At 37.5% G+C, this 17,215-nt stretch overlaps 1 long non-coding RNA gene across 1 annotated transcript in view; it reads left to right on the top strand.

The window, feature by feature from the left end:
• LOC106529723 (uncharacterized) overlaps positions 1-17,215 on the top strand; it is a 57,942-nt gene that overhangs the window by 5,177 nt on the left and 35,550 nt on the right. Inside the window, exon 2 of the long non-coding RNA XR_001311671.1 lies at positions 4,441-4,549. This is a non-coding gene — a long non-coding RNA (uncharacterized LOC106529723). The remainder of the gene's footprint in view (positions 1-4,440; positions 4,550-17,215) is intronic.

The raw sequence follows: 17,215 nt of genomic DNA, 5'->3' as shown, positions 1-17,215 counted from the left end.
GTCAGCAGTTTACTGACTACTACTTCCTCGTTGTCCTCCTCATCCTCTTCTTTGAAATAGAGATAAAAAAACAACATCCATAAGCTTTCTGCTTACAGGTCAAACATTTTCATTTAAATATGAGTAAACTGTGTACTTATTAAAAGTTAAAGTTTAGTGTTCTTGGGACTGAAGACTTTCTGAGGAAAGAAGTTTTTAAACATCTTTTCTATAATTTTAGTGTTTTCAACTGAGGAACTTGTATAATGGTAGGGGAAACACTGAAATCACTTCAGTATTTACCCTTGTTTTTGATGAACAAATAAGACTTTGCTGTTTTTGTCCATGAATAATTTATTACAACCCAAATTTGTTTCAGATGTTGGGCTCTTTGGCAACAATAATGAGCGAGAGAGACTTGTTGGAGATTGTGTTTTTAATTAATTCAGGAAGCCGCGGTCAGTTCAAGTGATCCTGCTGTAATAATCATCCGAGTGCAGCGCTCGCGTTACGCAGGCGGAGCAAAGAGCAGCTCAGATCAGAGGTCGTAAGATTAAAGAAGTTGTTCTCTGCATATTTTTACAGTCTATTATCTTAACTGTTCAACATTTAATCATCTTCTTCAGCTGGAGTCAGTATAATGAAGCTCAAAGGGTAGTCCCCTTTTCTCCCACTCCTGGTGAAAAAGAAAAAAAAAAGGTTAGAAAATACTTAAATGTCAGTTCAAGGAATGTAAATTAATATTCCAAATTTAGACGCCTGAAGGGGGAAAAAAATGTTTTGATGTCTGGATTGTGTCTGCTTTGTTAGGCAGACATCGGCTGCATGAACAGGTTGCAGCTTCTTCTGCATAGTTTAGACTCCGCAGTCCTGACACCTTCCATGGTTTTATTCATTCATGTATGTAATTAAAGGCAAAACGTCCCTTGAAGGAATGCATGTCGCCCAGTGCATGTGCTGGAGTTTCATACGATCATCATCTGATGTTGAGGAATAAAAGAGTTGTAGTAGTTTTGGTCACTAACGCAACTCCAAATTGCTATCAGTGATTTATGTCCTGGGAGTTTAATTGCTAACAAAGTTGCCTCTAAAAAGTTATCAATTCATTTTAATTTTAAGCAAAAATCTTGAGCAATACAGTGCACAGGTTATGTTTTGGTGATCAGTCTCAGCTCACAATAAGGCTGCATCTTTCATCCTCTGCAGATTTGTCTTGAACTGGTCGTTCAAATTTCAGAAAAGCAGGATTTAAGCTGAACATTTGTGAACTAACTGATCAGTAAAATAATTCAGAATGCAAAATCTACATTTTGTTCTGTTTGAAACCTCCCCGTTTTAGACACACACAAAAGAAATTCCTATAGATTTCCATTCTAATGTTAAAATAGCATGAGCTAAAACTAAACTGAACACAGAGCTGAAATAAGCCCAGGCTCTGACAAAGCATTAACCCTTTGAACCTGGTCAGGATGCAGATAAAGGTGCATAAAGGCCAATAGAGGGAGCCCAATAGCTATTTGTCTTCCATGTAAGGAGGGCCAATTTGTTCAACTAGTTTGTTTACATGCATGAGAGCTTAATTAATTAATAAAAGTCAAACTGGTTGGACATTCTCCAACTTAGATGTAGAGTTTTTACAAAAAAGAAAAAAAAAATCCAATCCGGTGTTTGGCCTTTAGAAAACTCCATGTGGCGAGCTCAGGAAAGTGGAGTCTGCACCAGCAGATGTGATGAGAGAGGCACGGAGAACGCAGCTGTGATCTGTCACTTTTTGAAGGTGATTTAGGTTTCAGACGCTTCCAGAGGTTTTCAAGCTGCTGTGGTAACCTGTCAGCTGCTTCGACTCCAGAAACAGAGCCTGGGCGTCCCGGGGGACCTGCGGGCTTTTCTGTTCCTACAGCCTCAGCAGTGTTTGCAGTCGTACTTATCCCACAATGCTGTCATGCTCTGCTGGTGTCCTACACTCTACTACACTCCACTCACGAGGTGGCTCTTTAAATATTCTGTGAAGATAAATGAGAATGTAAGCTCATTGTGACAGATAATTTAGAGATGATCAGATTCAGATATTTAATTTGCATTATGGAAAACAAGCCTTTTTTTTAAAAACAGATGCCGATAAATTTGTGGTAACAGCTCATGAAACAATGCTTCATTTTTCTTAAAGTGTTTCTATTACAAAGAGTTGTCTAATGTATACACATGCCTTTAGTGTGTAAGAGTAAAAAAAATATTGTGTTTATTATACAAAGACATGCTAAAACTGTTTGGATAGACTTGTTGGTAAAGAGAATAATAATTTTTGCAATATAGTCAGTGTTTGACCTTAATTTGCATCAGTGGTGCCATCAAGCTTTTCATCAGCCATCCAGTTTTTTTAAAGGGGGTAAAAAACAGCCACTGGATAGTTTGGTATGGTTGTGGGAACCACACTGAACATGGAGCAGAGAAAGCAAAAATTAGAGAAATCTGAAGAGCTCAGAAAGAAGATTATAGACCTCCACGTTAAAAGTAAAAGCTATAAGATCATCTTCAAGGAACTTCGTGTTTGTCTGAAAGCTGCAAATATTATATGACTAAAGCCAATATCCTAGAACAGTGGTTCCCAAACCTTTTATCTTCTGACCCACAAAATATTCATGGCAAAAACTTGTGACCCCAAATATTACTGGTCTGAGTACACGAACTCCATTAATAACCCTAAAAACACAGGCTTTTTGACAATCTAAACAGCTTGTACACAAATATAAATACTTATTTTAACTTACTTTGTGTTTTTGTAATAATTATAGGGAAAATATTGCATCAGCAATTATTTTATTACCCTTTATATTGATTTCTGGAGATTATCCAAGGTGCTTCATGACCCATAACTGGGTCCCAAGCCCAGCTTTGGGAACCAAAGTGCAGTGGTTCCCAAACTTTTCAGCTTTTGACCCACAAAATAACAGTAGCAGAGACCTGTGCCCCCAGCTAATTTTGGATGATAAACATTTGTATCAGGTCAACAAAACATGGGCATAGTAACAATATTTTTATACTACATTTATCCATTTTAAATACACTAACCTCACTCCTTTGTAACAACTAAGGCAAAAATGTCATCAATTCAGAAAATATTTTCATGACCCCACCTTGGTGTTTTGGGACCCCACTTTGGGTCCCGACCCCAAATTTGGGAAACACTGTCCTAGAACACAAGAGGGAATGCAACCCCATGTCAATCAGATGGATTGTATGAATGATAGAAAATAGATCATCATTTTGATTGTATTTAATCATAACGGGCTTCACGGAAGGAAGCCCCCTTCCAAAAAAGGAACAGATTTCACCAAAATGCACAATGGCAAGTCCGAAAGGTTTCTTTCTTTCTTTCTTTCTTTCTTTCTTTCTTTCTTTCTTTCTTTCTTTCTTTCTTTCTTTCTTTCTTTCTTTCTTTCTTTCTTTCTTTCTTTCTTTCTTTCTTTCTTTCTTTCTTTTTTTCCCATGTGTACCAACACATTTATCTGTTCACATTTTTTTCTAAACATAACATTGGCCTTTCTGAATATATTAGCACAAAAAGTAAGGAAATGTGTGTTTGGTAAGATATTTGTTGTGACGATGCTTCTTGGCAATAAATTTTATGCCATTGAAAAGTCTGTTAATTCCCCTTTTTAAATGGTGCAACATTTGTAAGGAACATGCGTTTGTGGGATGAGCAGTACAGCTGAGTATGTGGGTTGTGCACATTAAATATTTGACAAATGTTCTAAACAGCTTATTTTGCTGTTGTTATTGACACTTGCTTTGAGATTCTGGTACCCACAGGTGCTGCCAATCAGGTGTTCTCTGTAAGATTTAAGAAGCATTGTTACAACCAAAAAATGATCAACCAAACACTAATTTCCTTACGTTTTGTGCTAATTATATATTTTTAAGGGATTTTTGCTCCACATAGCTGCAGGTGATTGATGGATTTCATATATTTCATTATGTGAAGCTTCATATTTTCCTCATAATGAGCTGAGGAGGTCTGCTGGTAAACTCCAGACATTTCAGGTTGAAAGTCTCAGGAATATTACTTTTATAAATATTAGATGAAAGAGCAAACTCAATCGATTCATTACACTGTGAGTAATATATGTAGGTGTTCATTAGGCTGTCCCTCAGTGTCTGTCTTTAATATTCTTTGTTTACCTTGTTGGGTCGCATATGGGGAAACTCATGAATATGGAGTGGGTCGCCTCCTCGCGTTTCTGATTGTTGCACAGTTGCTCATCTGGTATTCTGCACACAAATACACTTTACATGCACAGATTGCCATCAGACACGTACGTACAGATGTGCTTGTGTTTCCATTTGATTAAAACAATTCTACATTTTGATAATGTTAATATATGTCCACATCTGACAAAGATTTCTCTGTTATCTTTTATGGGTTCTTGGTAAAAATACAACCTCATTGTCTCTTTGGTGCAGGAGCTTGGTTACAATCTCAGACATCGTCTTCTGAGTCATGCAAATGCTGCCTCTGGAGGGGGGAAAAATATCACCCAACAACACAGAGGTGGTAATGAACACATGGGAGGTGAGTGTCTTTTTGTGTGTGCTTTTCTTTATTCCTGTGTGTACATTTGTGTGTACAGCTGTGGCTTGAGAGGAGGGGTCTGAACCAGGAAAGGGGTATGGGCTCTGCCCCACAGCATTTGGCACAAAGGGCCTCCTCTATTATGCATGCTGGCTGCATCTGTGGGAGATAAGGTTTGGTCCTGGGAGATAAGGTCAGGTCCTGCTAATGAAACACATGCTAAAGGTTTTGCACGAAAACCTTCCCTCTCTACTCCACATTTTGATTTTGTAGCAGGTTTTGCAGGTACATGAGGAAAAAAATGGCTTTTATCCCCCCTCATATCAGATCTCTTACCTGCAAATGCAACCTTTAAATATATGCATAAAATGAAAGCCAAGGACAAGGAAGTCTTTTTGTTAACGAGGAACTGTTTTTCTGAAAACACCCAGGCGATGCCAGGAGTGTTTCCTCCTGGAGCAAAGCTGTCTGATTGTTTATGTCCCTGAGCTTTAAGTGTAGCTGGGAGGCATGGCTCGATTAATTCACTCAGGTGAGGGTTTTTAAGTGCGAGCGGACACAAAAAACAGGAGCTCTCCTCTCGCCGCCGGCTCCCCCATCCGGTTCTGGCTGCAGATCTGCGCCAGACGACAGCATGACAGCTGTTTCCAATGACTAGGGGAAAAAACCCATTCACTCCCCTCCCTCCCTCAGCTGGCCCCATTTGGGACGAGATGGAGTGTGGCCAAGTACTCTCTTCACCAGGACAGAGACGTGGACAGTAGAGAAAGGTCATCAGCAGAGATCAGAATGGAGGAGAAGTGCAGCTTGAAATGACACAACCAATATTTCAGCTCTAAATGCATTGAAACCTTTTACGGGCGTGCAAAATGAACTCTGAGGCTTTTTAATAATTCTGCTGCCCAGGAAAAACAAGCTTCGTCTTTAATAAAACCTGATTTTACAGCTGGATCAAACTATTTGATGAGGCTATGCTGACCTTATAAAAATATCAAAGATGGGAAGCTGTTTAAAAAATGTATTATACTGTATTATATAAACTGTATGTACGTATAAACTGTATTATACATTGTAAAGTCCAAATTTTGTCTCAGTTCTATGTTCATTTACAGTGGTGGGCACAGTTCTCCTAAAGCACTAAAGCACTAATAGAGGAACTAATTTCCTGATTAGTGCTTTAGGGCTTTTACTAATTTTTAAATGCATTAGTGGATTAGCACTTGCTAAATTTATGGTCTAAATTTAGTAGCACTAACCGAGGTCTATAAATGTTTTTGATCAATGTTAATGTTAACAGCTGAAGGTGAACACATTTTGTTCATATGTGACATTTATCCACCAGGTGACAATATATGAAATGAAACAAGGCTGAGGAATGTCAATGAGAAGTCTTAAGAGAGCAACATGGCATTATGTGACACATGTTGTCTGTTGAAGAATGTTCATGAGTTGACTTGGTTATTTTAGTGCTTTAGAATTAGCTTTTGCTAAAACTTTCAGTGCATTAGTGCTTTAGAATTAGGGGACCTAAATATTTGAGTTAGTGTTTTAGGGCTAGCAGAACAATTTTTTAGATTAGTGCTGCCCACTACTGTTCATTTACAAATTATAGTAACTAATAATAATTTATGTGCTCACAATGTAAATTACAGTGAGTTTAGTAACACTGTGGCATCATTTCTGCAGAGTAGAATTATGTGTATTTGCAAATATAAGGTAAAGATGTTTTATTATATTGAACCTTACCAGTTTTTTAAGGTTCCATAGCTTTACTAAACCCACTGTTTACATCAGGTGGTGAAATCAATTCTCAATGAAGAAATGTTCAGAAAGTCACAGCTTCTGTCTGTTTTGGACTTCAGTGGAATCTATCCACTCTGATTCAATAAATGCATTTTAAACATACTTTAATGCCCAAACAGCTAGAAAATGTTCTTTCAGCTGCTTCCTTTTGCCGGGGGCACCGCAGCGAGCGAACTCGCATGAACGATTTGGCAATTGTTTTTTTTTTGCACCAGATGGCCTTCCTGACCCAACGTAGGCTTGAACCTACAGCCTTTGGATCGTAAGACTGACCACCGAGAAACCGCAGCCCCTCTAACGGCTACTAAATACAGTGAAGGCAGAACAATTTATAATCCCTATTGGTTTTTGAGCGAAAGGTTAGAATAAAAAGTAAGTAAACTCTGCTTTAATCATAAATCTGAACAATGTGGGCTTCAGAAGTCAGTCAAAGCTATTTTGTTTACTTCTCTAAGAAAGAAAGGAGAGGTTTTCATCACAATATGAGCAAATATTCCTCCAGTCTTAAAAACAACCAACCAAGTGTTTCCACCAGCAATATTGTCCTTAGGCAGACGTTATTGTTTCTCCTGCTGTCCTGGATATTGATTCGTCAAGTGAAATCTTGCGCTGATAGCCACCTTCCTTCTTTAAGTGCTCTGCGGACATCTTGAAAATTCAGCCGTGTTCCAGTTCGATATAAATGTAATCTCATAGTTAATAGAAGCGTAGTGGAGAGAATGCAATAGATGCAGGAGAACATTTATTTTCATTCAGGAGGAATTTTTCTTGTTCGAGCTATGCAAACCGAACACGACGACCCTAAATGCACATTTATATGGGAAAAAAATCATCCCAGTGATCATTTACAATAATAATAAAATGCATCACGGCACACAGTTTCCCTGCTTTAAGAGATCCCTGATGTAGGCTGCAATCAATACTTCTCCTGTGCTTCTTCTTCCATTGATCCTCTCCTCTGAGATTTAATTAGTTCCTGAATATGTTCAGTGTAACATGAATATTGTGGTATGGCTATTGAACAGCAGGATGACCTATACTGCAGTTGTCTAGGGATCAATTATGAATGTTGTAATTTGCTATTGATGTAATCGATGCATTTGTCCAATTATAGTAGAGAAAGTGGTCAGCCCTTTTTACACTGCAGCTCGATGAGCAGCCGGACATTTGATCGCCCACAAGAGGAACAATAAGCTGACGGTCTGCGCTCTGACACTGAGTGAATAGAAAAGGCACTGTTTAGATCACTGACCGTATAATTTGTTGTGGTTTTTAAGTTGTATAAAATTAAAGTATCTACTTAACTAAAAATATTTCAAATCAAGACATTTTTTAGATGCAAATCAGTTTTAACTTTTGTTTTTGCATCAGTTTTTCTCCTTTTGACTACAGAAGTTGAGCTAAAAGATAGCTCGATGTGTTTTTTTTTAAACTGTATTGCCAATTGAGCAAATCTATATTCTATGTTTGAATACCTGCAGGGTGTTCAGTAGGTACAGCAGTGCATTCGCCGAGTATCACAGCAGCAACTTGTGGATTTTGTCTTTGCTTTAATTAAAATAAAATAAAAGAGCCTCGGTTTGACTCAACATAGTGCAATAGGAGGAAATGACTATTTGCTTTTTTCTGAAGCAAAACTCGCCAATGAAATCCATAATTCATCTTTCTTTTTATTCGACTCAAGGCAATCTTCCATCTTTTCTTTGAAATTGAGGTGTGCAATTATTCTAATAAGTTTTAGCTTTCAAAAGCTTCACTCTCCACTGTTCAGCTGCAGATATTTGAAGTCTCAGAGAAAGATTCTGTCCGCTCGTTTGGGTAAACCAAGCATCTGAATTTTTTAGTCTGAAACTTCAGTAGAATTTCTTTAAATACATAAATTGAATTCATGAAAAACATACAGTTAGGTCCATATATATTGGACACTGACACAAAATGTGTCTTTTTACCTGTTTACTGAAAGATATTCAAGTTATAGTTATATAACTATATATTTATTCTCAGAATATTATGGCTTCATTTGCATAAGACTTTAATCTTGTAATGTTGTGACTATTCTCGTAACTTGTAGTTGCATTTTATTTAACATCTTAATGCAGCATAAATTTCATCAGCTAAGTTCCTAAACTTACTTGAAAATGTGAAAAAAATTTACTTAAGTGTAAAGAGTTAATATCTCGTCTAACTTGACAGTCATGTTAGCCCCACTGTCTGTTGAACATCATAAAAGTTAAGCAGTATTAGTAATAAAACACTGTGAGATGGACAGAAGTTAATAGACTGTATCCCAGTGGTGTGGACGTTAAGCTTGTGTCCAGTTCAAAGTGGTGAGGAGCCTCAGACACCACCTGACATAGGGGGCTGTGATGCATTCATAAAATAATTTTTGATGCAAATTGAAGCATGCATTATAACACTTCAAAGACCCCAGCATAAGAAATTATAATAAAAAATAAAAAAAATCACTTCTACATTACAGTTTTGGGAAACAGTGACAGTTGTTAGCATCAAAGTGCAAGAGCATAGGACCTGTTGCTTTTTTTTTTACTGAAAGAGAACACAAATCCTTTGAAATAAACAATTAATTAGATTGTGTTAAGCTTGTATTAAGCTTTGCTTGTTCTGAGTTAACTTTCATTTTGTTTTGATCTCACTGCTTTCATATTTGATCAGATTTTCTACTGACAGACGAGCAGATCATTCACCTCCTGCAGCTGAAACATTTCAGGTTAAATGGCAAAATTACAAATTGTGCATTTATTCCAGTTTGCCATTTTTTAGAGGGATGTGAAAAAGAAACAATTTTTATGAACAAAGAAAGAAATAAGAAGTTATTATTAATAAAATAACTTGAAATCAACATTTGCAAGATTATGTTGTTTTTTAGCTTCTTTATAGCTGAGATGTTGCTAAAACAAACAAAAACAATCAAAACAAGCAGTTTCTGCTACACTAATTGGCTATAGTTCTAGTGTCACAAACTACAAAAAAAAAGGCAAAAAAACTGTTCCTAAAATATTACCATAATTCAAATATGAATTTAGTCAAACAGCCACCAGAGAAATGTAAAATTTGATGCAAATTTTCTGGTTTAATTACATGAAGTCGAGCCGCTCCCCAACACTGGCAGTGAACCAGCCACTCTGAAGAAACCGGATCGCATGGTGTCCCACAGCTAATTAAAACCACATTGAGGAGGAAACAATGCAAATTTACTCCAAATCTGATCAGAACAAAGACAGGACATTTAAAAGACAGATACATTTCAGTTACATTTGTTTTAGTAGTTCTAATAATCATATGAGAATTTTACATTTAAACGCCTCCTACACAACTGTATACTGAAGGATTTTGTCCTCTTACATTTTTTTGCATCAGACCACAGCGAGCTAATTAAACCATCAACTGAGCGAACTTTAAAACAAAAGTTCAGTCAGTTGTAAAAATCTGTAGTTCCCTTGTAAAACATTATGCTACTCTGCTCAGAACACCATTTAATTAGTTTGTTCTCATATTAACATTGGATTTCTTTTGATGAACAACATCTGTCCGTCTCTTTTATAACTGCTCACATGATGAATGAGTCGTTCTGCTGCGGTACAACTTTGTTGTAAACTGCGATCTGGCTCTGCACATCTATTTTAGAGCACCTGTTTTATGGACTGCTTTTATTAAATGAACACGCTGACATTTCTCACATTATTGCTGACTTCCAGATGATCCTGGTAGATTTTTGTTCTTCAAACAGCTTGAATATTCAAATTTGCTTTGGCTTCCATTTATTATTTTAAGGTCTGTGTGTGTTCTTTTTTTTTGCAACAACGGTTGGGAATCAGACAAGGCGATGTGCTAATATTTATCATCATTTGATAGTGCTTTGTTCAGATTTTAAGAAAGGTAGATTAACGTAAAGCATTTGTGCAAAGTTCTATTCCGGTGTTTAGTCTAGTCCAACCAATAGATTGACGCTAGACTGGGAGAAATGTGCTTATATTCCTGTCTGCCCATTAAAAGACTTGCAGCAGCTTTTTCTACCCTCTAAAGCTGAGTGATACAAGATGCAATAACCTCTATAATGCGTTTCAAACAAGCAAATCTGATTATAAATAGGGGAATACAGTTTATTGTGAAAGCACAACAGACAAAAAAGTTTCCCTTAACTTTTTTCTGTTATTTAAATAGGTTGACAATGTTGCATTCAGGCCCAGGTCTCCCTTGAAAAAAAGATATATTACAATAAATAGATAAAAAAAAATCCAATATTCATGTTGAACCTAATGCCATTCAAATCTATTAGTTTTCAAGCCAACGTCTTATGGTGAGCATGGTTAGGGCATCATTAAATGGTCAACAAATATATATATAAAAAAATAGCTTGGCTGTCTGTTGCATCTAATATCTGATCCAAATGTTCAATCCTGACCAGTTTTTTACCCGTCTTAAGTGTTGAAGTCATAATAAACAATTTCCTTTGTTTACTGATTTGAAATGAGGAAGAAACGTTGAGTCAGTGCAGGAGGAAAAACAGTGGCTATTTTTAGCTTATAGATTTGTAGCAAGCTAAAGATAAAATAAACACATTGTGCACAGTAGGTGTTTTACGTTCCCACAAATGTTTCCTGTGGTAGTGATTGCACAGAAATTTCCTTCCTGTTACTGTTGAATTGATCACATCGGACTCCTGCTTTTGAGAGACTGCGCGATTGTTTGAAATTTGAGCCTGTGAAAGCCCACCTTTCCTAAGCCGCTGCTCTTGTTGAGCTGCACTTTGCGCCGTCGGTTGGTGCTTATGGTGGTGACTGCTTCACAGGCCGGCGCCCACACAAAGCCGCCAACAGAGTCTTTGATGTTCGCCTCCGTGGATCAAAGATGCTGAGCTGCGGCCCTGCCAGGTGCCCCGCTCTTTCATCTCACTCCCTCATCTGTTTGCTGTTTCCTATTCTGTGTAAAGGGACACAACAATGCGGCCCATTCAGGCACCGTCCATAATTCACACCAAACAAGACTTCCGCAATTTCAGATCACCCGTTCGAGATGCTCTCGGTGATTATAACGGTTACGTGAAAGCGCAGAAAGTCATTGTTTCCTCCTGCTTCCTCTCTTATCATTCTGTCTCCAGATTCGATCTTAATCCTTTGACCTCAAAGGCAAAAAGAAACTCATAAATGTTTGAATCTCCGTGACTCTTTTTGATTGCTTGCTCTTTTCCGCAGCAGTGAGTGTAAATGTTAGACCTGTGTGGCTTTCATTTACAGCAGAGACCCCCTCTGACCGCTCAGAAAATGTCAAGCTCCGTTGCAGTTTCAGCAGCATGTAGCAGTTTTTGACTCCTCGTGTTACCCACTATCCATTTGATGCTCTTAGTAAACAGATTGGTTTAGAAAGTGACCACGCCCTCTTTTCCCCGTTCGCGTTTCAAACGTGGAAACTCCCGAAGGACACCTTTAAGTGCGTCCTCTGAGAATTTCCACATTATTGATTACAAATGAGATAATAAAAGCTGACATAATTTCATACGCTCTGGGGTAAAGATAACTTGTCTCCATTTACATATCTTGTTGTAATTTATCCCTCTGTATGCACGTCTGTCTGGAGCACTGTTGTTGTCCCCCTCCCCCCCACATGGCTTATGGATAACCTATAGATAGATCCCCCGTTGCTTTGGCTTAACCCACTCATGCTTTGATCTCAATGCACACCGGTGACGTTTTCATGCATAATCACAGTATTGATTTTTGTCCCCTCCTTTTCCTGGCAAATTGATCCGGAAACTAATTGTGCCCTTTTTCTCTCACAGCAGCATCTCACCAGAATCATGTCTCCTTTTCTAAACTACCAATCTTGTGAAAGAGAACATAAGCAATCTAACAGTTTAGCAGGTAAAGAGGCTCTTTATATGGCAATTAACATCACACTTTTCAGTTTAAGTGTGTCTTCTGTGGCCATGGTAATTGGGTAAGTAAACAATTGTGGGCTTAATGTTTTCACATGGAAAAATGAAGCTGACAGCGGGCAGCTAAGTGCACAATTGGTATTTCGGTCCATGTTCCAGCAGAGTAAGTCAGTGAGCCCGTTGGACTGAGAAATGGTTGTCTTTGTGGGTTGATTCTGATAATCTATTTTACTAGATCATAGAAGGAGAAAATCTTTCCCCAATGGCTTTTATAAACTGTGACAACAATACAATAAAAAGAAAAGAGTTTCAACCTGGAAGAACTTTTAACCGTGAGACAATTTTTAATGGGGATGCATCGGTATTAATATTGGTATCGGCCGATTTTGGTCATTTTATAGAATATCGCTATCGTTCCGATATGTAAAACTAGGCCGATATTAATGTCCATTATTGATTTCCCACTTTTTAGCTTTGTGTTTCTGGTTTGGGAGGGGAGATGGTTGGTTGAGCAGCATCTGTTTTATCATGATAGTGATATTGACGCTGCACAGCCAGGAATAACTGAAGTAAGGAGCCATGTCAGAGGTCTGGTCATTTATTTATCAAAAAAAAGACTCAAGTGTATTTGTGCGTATATGTATAATATAATTTGTGTGTAATATTGGTTATTAGCCATAATGGCAATAATTAAATTGGATATCGATATTGGCTTAAATTTTCATATTGGTGCATCCCTAATTTTTAAGCCTAATGATAGGACGAGGCTATGTCTGTGAAACATCCATGTGCTGTGTAAGTCCATCTGATCAAGAAATGTTCTTGAAAAACACCAGAATCATAGAAAGCAACAAGCTTCCTGATATGGTTACCACTGCGACAAATCCCACTCCAGGCTGAGGAAAGAAACCATTAGTTTTATAAGAAGGTTTGAGATTTTATCTTCATGTTTTCGGGGATAAAGTCATTAAATAAGGTCGGTTAAGGCTAACATTAAACCCATTATAGTAGTGATAAAAACATTTTAGCTAACACTTTTCAAAGTATCAAATGATTCTACACGTCAGCATGCGTCACATTTTTGCCACACATCGTGTTCTGCCATTTTTGTGCTATTTCAACAATTTTATATCAAAATGTTCACTTTCTGCAGGAAACTATGACTTTTGATACTTCAGCGATTTATACTTTTTGACAGTGGTGGGAAATTCAGAAATTGTGCAATAAATTTTGAATTAGCGCTGTCCACTGCTTTTTGAGATATGTAGCTTTTTTGCCATGTTTTTCTAATAGAAAATTAGCTGTTTTCAACATCGTTAAAACCCTTCAAAATGTTCATAAACCTTTTACGGCACTTTAAACTTTTTTTCTAGTTTTGCTTTTTTAACTCAATTGTACTAATTTCAGCTTCCTTTGGCTTCTATTTAGCTGATTATAGCTTTTTTTCACCTTTTCCACTTTTCCCCCCTACTAATTTCATTTTTTATCAGCTTCTTTCTGCTATTTCAACCTTTTCAGCTTCTTTCAGCTGCTCTCTGCCAATTTATTTATTTATTTATTTATTTATTTAAATTAATTATATCATTGTTTAACCAGGCAAATCCAATGCATTGAGATCACAGACCTCTTTTTCAAGGGAGGCCTATTGTACATGATGTAAATGTAACTCTGTCTGTGTCTTTTAAAAGCTACCTCCTCCTAGTGAATCATACAGTGTTTTTATTGCTTCCTCTTAAAAAAAGGATGCTTGTAAAAAGTGCAAAGCAATATTGAATCTATTTGAAGGTGCACAGTTTCCATAAGAACCCAGGCAGTGTAAAAACAAAATTGTCTTTGTGACACTGAAAACCTTGGCTCTGGGCTGTAAACACTTCATTAATCAACTTTTCTTATTGTTTTGAGTTTCTTTTCTTTCCTTATTATTTGGTGCATTCTAGACCCACACTTTACTCTTTTAATGCACTTTCATTGCTGTTTGTTTCTGCATCTGCTGCCAGCAATAAGGTCTTATACTGTAAATGGAGAACAGTTATCTTCAATGTCAAACGCAATGTGTTTTCCCCTGAATAGAGTCATCAGAAATCACTTGAATCTTTTACAATCATTGCATTGGACACTATAAATATATATTTTTGGCCTATGACAGTGATGGGTCAGAAGAAAATACATTCAGCTGACAGTGACTGATGGCTGCTGTCAGTGTAAGAAATCTCAATAATACTAAAAAGTCAAGAAAATGAGGTATGCTTGGAGTCATTTGTTTCTGGGGACAGGCTGGCTGTTGTATCTCATCACTGCCCATGAGGCCCCTTCGCCTTGAACAAACAGATCCCATTTCAGCCCAGCAGAGAGTGATGGAGAGGGGCCTGTCTGTGTTTTGTCAGGCTTTTGATGGAGTCGTTGACCGTAAGAGGTATCTGGGATGAGGAAGGAGCACAGATTCAGATAGAGACTCGCGGCTCAGAGGAGAGGAGGGCAGAACAAAGAAGGCCCATCCTCGCCCGAGGTACACTATAACTCACCACTGTCACCACTTTGATCATTGCACCAGACCGGCTTGGAACGCACATGGGCAAAAATAAGGCCCGAGGGCCAGAAGTGGCCATTGGGCGATAACCAGCTTGGCTTTAACACTTCAGAATGAAAACAAGCAAAACTTAAAAAATAAAAAAAGGCTAAATGTTGCTTCCTCTGAATCTAACAATGTAAGTTTTGAAGAACACCTACAGTAAAAACACCTTTCTGCTACAGAAGGTCAGCATTTGTTCTTTTGTTGCTGCGTTTTATGATCTTCTCCCTTTTCATTTTTGTCGCTGTCAGAGTCGGTAACCTTGACTGCCTTTGAGGAAGCTGTGGTGGAACGCATGACGCTTCCAGTGAGTTTGAGCGTTGTCATTCAGAACAGGTGTAATAAACAGTTACGGAGACAATATTATCTTGGCATCCAGTCTTTGCTTACAGACATTGGGAGATAAAATGTGTTTTTATGGTCCCAATAAAAAGAAGATGACAGAGCTTTGAGTGTGCTGATGGCAAAAACTCGCTCTCAGAGTAATGCAAAGACAGATTCATGGGGATTAATCATCGCTGTTTGAATAAATTTCTAGTTTTGTGAGCAAACTGCACAATCCACCAGAGCTTTGCTTTTATCTCGACAGGTTCTGCTAGGATTAATGGCCCCTTGTCCTCAATACATCAGCAATATGCAGAATCTCAGGATTCTTAGCTTCTCAGAGAGTCACAAACATAGACGATAAGAAGTCTTGGCAATGTAACTTACTTAGCTTGGACAAATAAAAATAGCCAGCTTATAATAACTAAGGCGAGAATATATATTATTTAAACAGAGTTTTTGTAACTTATCATGTTCCAGCAGTTTCATCCCCCCTTTGCATATTCATTTCATTATGCATGAATGTTAGCAAGAAAATATGGATATAATTTAAATCTACAGATGGTCAATTTCTTTAGCTGTCAATTAGCATTTAGAAAATGAACCCAGAAAAAAGGATGATCAGCAAGCAATAAACCAAAAGCCACAAAGTACATAAAAAAGATAATAAAAATGATCATTGTCAACAGATGGTGTCCTATGACCAACAGTGGGTCAGGATCAGACCAAACTGATTTGTGTAAACTTGCTAAAATGTGCTGTTCAAACTGGAAAAAGGTGGGTTAACATCTGTGAGAGGAGCGTTTCAGCTGTGATTTTGGCAGACATATTACCCACTGATTTGAATTTAAAATGTGTTGAAAATGCTTGCTGAGTCTCTGTAATTGTATGTGGCTTGATTTTTGTATTATAATGTGATGAGAAATAGTTTGGCTACATGCATGGAATGAAAATTGCAATCATGGGCTGAAACTACAGATGTATAATCTCTGTTGCTTCTGTTTGGGGAAGATGTTTCAATTTCTGAATAGTTATTTTTTTTAAATTGATCACAAGGAAAAAAAAAACATAGCTCCAGTTAATGAACTGGAGTTACTTTGATTACTTCTTGAATTTGAAGACCTCACACATAAAAACTGTCTTAAGTGACTTTTTTTATTTTTAGGGGTGTGGGAACAATTGTTTTTTCTTGATTTGATCTTAGATGAACACATTTATGATCCAATTTATTAACTTCACTTTATTTCCTTATTGGTTTTAATGGTCTATTTTTCTGTGGCGTAACAATTTTTGTAACAAAGTGCAGTCAGTTAACTGTAATTTGCTTCAATATAATCAACTGTGAGTTCTAACTGTGGCTTTGTCAGTGAGTTACTGAAGAGGATAAACATGGTCAGTTTTATTATTCACAATATATAATGAAGTGTTGTGTTCTTCCTACATCGAGCTGCAGTTTTTGTTAAATTATTAAGAGCTCGATGTAAGGGTCCATTAGTTTGCAACTGCTTGAGTCATCAGCTTTGAGGTTGGTTTGCCTAAAAATTTATATAATTTTGTGGCATAATAAAATCCTGACTGTGCTGCAGTGTGCCCAGTGTGCCTCCTAATGAATTTAATTATAATGCCTGCACAAGCAGAATCCCAATTGGGAAGTAATAACAGATACTGCAGGCCTACACATACAATTATTCAGAGCAATTCAGCACTGAGAACTGGCAGGAAATGTCTGCTGTGATGCAGGTGGGGTTCTTGTTGGGGGCATGGGGATACTTGCCAGTTAAGTTATTTCAAATAAAGCTGGGAGGTTTCAGTGGTTTGACCCATTAAACACAACAAACTATTTCATGTGACAAATACAGTCAACAGGCTATTTCTTGTCTTGTTTTTAGGCATTAATTTTGGAGTTTTTTTCTCTGCACACCTTCCCCAGTTAACCTTTCACACTCCATAAGCTCCTATAACATTTGGCCCTCATTCTGATGTGTCCGATCTGGCTGGCAGCATGACCATTTTAATGATTTTGTGCTTAATCTGTGGGAGCATTCAGCAAAACCGCTTGCTGACTAGAAAAGGTCAG

Source organism: Austrofundulus limnaeus, unplaced genomic scaffold (genome assembly GCF_001266775.1).
Source record: "Austrofundulus limnaeus strain Quisiro unplaced genomic scaffold, Austrofundulus_limnaeus-1.0 Scaffold462, whole genome shotgun sequence".
In the NCBI taxonomy this organism is placed as follows: domain Eukaryota; kingdom Metazoa; phylum Chordata; class Actinopteri; order Cyprinodontiformes; family Rivulidae; genus Austrofundulus; species Austrofundulus limnaeus.
The sequence above is the reverse complement of the archived record's forward strand: the minus strand, read 5'-3'. Positions and strand labels throughout refer to the sequence as shown.